The sequence below is a fragment of the Coenobita brevimanus genome, chromosome 33 (genome assembly GCF_032717465.1).
Source record: "Coenobita brevimanus isolate Jiangsu-jjx chromosome 33, ASM3271746v2, whole genome shotgun sequence".
NCBI lineage: Eukaryota > Metazoa > Arthropoda > Malacostraca > Decapoda > Coenobitidae > Coenobita > Coenobita brevimanus.
This window is the reverse complement of record NC_136986.1, coordinates 39,964,262-39,969,261: the sequence shown is the minus strand read 5'-3', so window position 1 is coordinate 39,969,261 and position 5,000 is coordinate 39,964,262. Positions and strand designations below refer to the sequence as shown.

General features: G+C 41.7%; 1 protein-coding gene across 1 annotated transcript in view; it reads left to right on the top strand.

Moving 5' to 3' along the window:
• LOC145395738 (hematopoietic prostaglandin D synthase-like) overlaps positions 1-5,000 on the top strand; it is a 238,227-nt gene that overhangs the window by 215,053 nt on the left and 18,174 nt on the right. The window lies entirely within an intron of this gene.

Below are 5,000 nucleotides of genomic sequence, written 5' to 3'. Positions count from 1 at the left end.
GGGGTGGGTAGAGTGTGTTAGTGGGTGGTGAAGATAGGGAAGAGTAGGGAGGTGGGGGTGTGAGTGGGTGGGGAGAGTGTGTTAGTGGGTGGGGAGGGTGGAGGAAGAGTAGGGAGGTGGGATGTGGGCGGGGATGGGTGTGGGGGCTTGGGTGTGGAAGGGGAGGGCGTGGGATGTGGATGGGGAAGGTGTTTTATGGGCGTGGAGGGGTGGAGACGGTGAGGTGTGGGTGGGGAGGGGTGGAAAGGGGTGAGGTGTGGGTGGGGAGGGTGGGGTGTGGGTGGGAAGGGATGGGAAAGATGTTCGCCTTTTAAGATGCAAGGTAGGTGTGGGAAAGGGTGGAGTGTGGGTGGGGATGGGTGGGGTGTGGGTTGGGGAGGCTAGGGTGTGGGCGGGGATGGGTGTGGGGGGGTGGGAAGTGGACGGGAAGAGGTGTGGAGGGGTGAGGGGTAGGGAGGGTGAGGTGGGGTGTGGGTGGGAATGGATGAAGAGGGTGGGCTGTGGGTGGGAATGGGTGAAGAGGGTGGGTTGTGGGTGGGGAGGGTGTTAGTGGGTTGAAGAGGGTAGCAGGGAAGACGTAAGGTGAGTGTCCCTGATATGGAGTGTGGGTGGGGAGGTTGGGGAGGGTGTAGTGTGGACGTGGGAGAGTGCTTTGCGGGTGGGAGGGTGAGAAGTGGGTGGGGAGAGATGAGTAGTGGGTGGGAAGGGTGTAATGAGGGCGTGAGACGCAAAAAATGGGTGGAATTTTCTTTTATAAACTGGATAAGTCGAAAAAGGTACGATGTTAAGTTTGGCCATAAGTTTTGACGAACCTAATGAGAGAGAGAGAGTGTGTGTGTGTGTGTGTGTGTGTGTGTGTGTGTGTGTGTTTCTACCTTATCCCATTTAATACTCTTAATGGGGGTCGTGACAATCTCTCTCTCTCTCTCTCTCTTCTCCACCCCCACCCCCCACCAGGCCTTTGTATTCTCTCCTCTTATGTTTCTACCATGCTTCCGTCAGCATCTCTCTCTCTCTCTCTCTCTCTCTCTCTCTCTCTCTCATCTTTGCTTCCCCAATTGTCTCCAGTAAATATAATTCTCCTTTTTATCATTCCCCTTCATCATTATCATCATCATCACCATCGTCATCATCATCATCATCGTCATCATCATCATCACCATCGTCATCATCATCACCACTATCGTCATCATCATCATCACCATCGTCATCATCATCATCATCACCACCACCATCGTTACCATCATCGTCATCATCATCATCACCACTATCATCATCATCACCACCATCGTCATCGTCATCATCACCATCATCATCACCACCATCATCACCATCGTCATCGTCATCATCACCACCATCATCATCATCATCATTGAAAGACTAGTTTTTTTATTTACCCCCACAGGGTCCCAGAATTTTCCCGCTCACTCCCCTTTTAATGGAAAATATTTGATGCCCCCCCAACTCAAAAAGGGGGGCAAATCCCTTCTTTGGGCCGTAATTTAAATAACTCAAAATTCTAGCCCCTCTTGCCTCCACTTAGCATTAATGTTTTACGTGTAGCGGTGAGAAATCTAGTGGTACTATGGCGATTTTCAAGTCTGGGAATATTATAGAGTTGTACTAGAGAGGGAGGGGGAGGCCAAGGATGAGATGGAGTGGAGAGGTATGTGAGAGAGGGGTGTGTCAGCTGGGAGCAGGGCAATGAAATGGCGGGGGACAGGGCGACATGAAGGCGATTTGTTTGTTGCCACCCCGTACGGGATTAAGGCGTCTGGCAATAGACAGAGATAGGTAGACTTTCTTACGTCAAAATTACCTGACGATCAAAATTCTTTCCTCACACTAAAAAAAAAAAAAACTCAAATTAAAATATATAGAATCTTTTCTTCTCACACTTAAAAACCCAAAACATATCGAATCTTCTTTTGTCACACTTAAAAAAAAAATAAATAAATAAAATATACAGAATCTTCTTTTGTCACACTTAAAAAGAAAACAAATTAAAATATATCGAATCTTCTTTTCTCACACTTAAAAAAAAAATAAATAAATAAAATATACAGAATCTTCTTTTGTCACACCTAATATATATATATATATATATATATATATATATATATATATATATATATATATATATATATATATATATATATATCGAATCTTCTTTTCTCACTTAAAAAAAATAATAATAATATATCGAATCTTCTTTTCTGACACTTAATAAAAAAAATAACACACACACACACGTTAATACATATCGAATCTTTTTTTCTCACACTTAAAAAAAAAAAATAATAATAAAATACATCAAATCTTTGGGCAACAACTCATCAAAAAAGCTACCTTAACCACATTGGCCTTATGTATTTATTCCCCCCCCCCCCAAAAAAAAAAAAAAAATCCCCCAAGAGGGATTCCCCCCCCCTCCCTGTACCCCTTTTCTACCCCAACTTTGAGCAGATTTTTAGAATTTTCGTCATATTCGGTAGCTCTTCAGAAATGGACAGGCCGTGACTCAACCACCTCTCCGATGCACTTACTCGTGACTATCATCAAATTCTAGTATTAATCTTTTGTAACCGGTTAGCAATTTTAGGCCAAGAGCAATGAAGAGAGTACAGTAACTTTCCACGGCTCTGCATCCCTTCCGCAGCACTTACTCGTGACTAGCACCATATTCTAGTGTTAATGTTTTGTTATAGATCAGCAGTCAAGATGAGAGATGACAATTTTAGGCCAAGATAAAGTGAACGGAGGGATAATATTGAACAGAAGTCACACCTGGAATTCAAGTAGTGTTCAGTGTTGTCTGCGTATATATAACCAGTAAAGTGAGCTTTGTGAGTGAGTGACGAGCGAGCGGCGTTTGTACATATGCCTATCATCATAACTTCATTTTGGTGTAAACTTTCAACATTTCTGGTGTAGTTGAACAATAACAGATGAATAACTGAGGTAAAATATTTACTTTCTCATATGTTCCTTCTCTCACGCTTTCTCTCTGGACGCGCATATAGCGAGGCACCGTAGCATTGATCACAGGTGCAATATTCAATTCTCTGCTCCCAACTTGCCATGTCACCGAACTGCATAAGTAAACGCTTGGCTATTGATCGAATGATAAAACCCATAAATGGGGCTATTACCCTTGCTGATTTCACCCCCTAAATACAGGGAAAACGTTCATGTAAAATTATGAGCATAATATCCAATATTTAATTGTTAGAATTCATGCAAGAAAACATGTTACAACAGGAAATCTTGTTTCATTCGATTTCATACTGGAGCATGTCAACTGAAGCCCTCGATACATTCAACTGGAATGCTGGGATTCCAAGGGGATTCTCTGGTCTCATGAGTAAATATATACCGGTAGCTAAAAACAAAATTTATTGAATGTACCCACTACCTGCTGGAAAAATATCTTCTCTACCTCACACAGTAGAGAAGTTATTTGTCTCTGAAAACCATTGTGGTCGGGCTGTGTCGTGTCGGGCCGGGCCAGGCCAGGCCGGGTCGTGTCAGGCTGCTCATTTCTCAGCTGAACGCAAACATCGCTTCGCTCGCTGCGCTCGCTCGCTCGTAATTATACTGAAACTTTTGTTCTTTCGTCGCAAAGGACCCCTGAAGTTACTAATGACTCCCTAGGAAGATTAATTACCTCAAAAAAGGGGGGAGGAGTTAATCGGCTAGGGAAGTGTCACAGAAGAATAGTGTCAGCAAACAGAGAGATATAAACAAAACACTTCAAGCTACCTTAATTCCAGTTGTGGCTTATGCTAAATATTTACCGAGTAGCACAGTAACTTTACCAAAATCAGGACGGTCTACTCACCCGATATGGCGTTCTATATTGGCCATCTCAACCTGGGGACAAAAATGAATAAAGCTAGAAATAAAAACAGCAAAATAAAACAAATGTGGTCTACAGTTTTTAATAATACCCTATACCTATCCATACTAACTAAATACATACATACACATACATATATACACATACACACATACATGCACATATGAGTACGTAAACCTCGTGTATTGTTATTGTTAAAACAGAATGAGTAAATAACGATAATACATACATACACAACTGATAGATACATACATACATACATACACAACTGATACAGTACATACATACATACACAACTGATAGATACAGTACATACATACATACATACACAACTGATAGATACAGTACATACATACATACACAACTGACAGATACAGTACATACATACATACATACACAATTGATAGCTATACATACATACATACACAATTGATAAGATACATACATACATACATTGGTAGATACATACATACACAACTGATAGCTATACATACATACACAATTGATAAGATACACACATACATACATACACAAGACACACACATACATACATACATACATACACAAAACTATACAACAGGACCTACAGTACACACAAAAATATATGGAAAAAAAATAATCAGAAAAATAATAGAGGTTAATTAAAACATAAAAGGAACATGAAAGAACAGAAGTACTCGAGTTTAATTAGCAGGGGTAAAAATAACTCTCTCTCTCTCTCTCTCTCTCTCTCTCGAAAACTTCAAAGAAAATGGAGAATACACAAACGGAATCTTTAATAAACTACAACGAAAACGATACCTCTCTCTCTCTCTCTCTCTCTCTCTCCAATAACACCAATAAAAGCACACACACACACACACACACACACACACACACACACACACACACACACACACACACAAAGGTTATTCTCCCGCCAACGTAGCTTTGAAATTCGAGTGGGCGGCGGTTGGAAATTGACCCATATTTTGCAAACCGTTATAACCGCCGACTCCCCCCCCCCTCTCTCTCTCTCTCAACAACCCAACCAGCTCTCACTGCAATATTTTCGTCCCTCCCCCCCTCTCTCTCCCTGTGTGTGTGTGTGTGTGTGTGTGTGTGTGTGTTGGTTATAGATTTGGTATAACTTATGATAGAA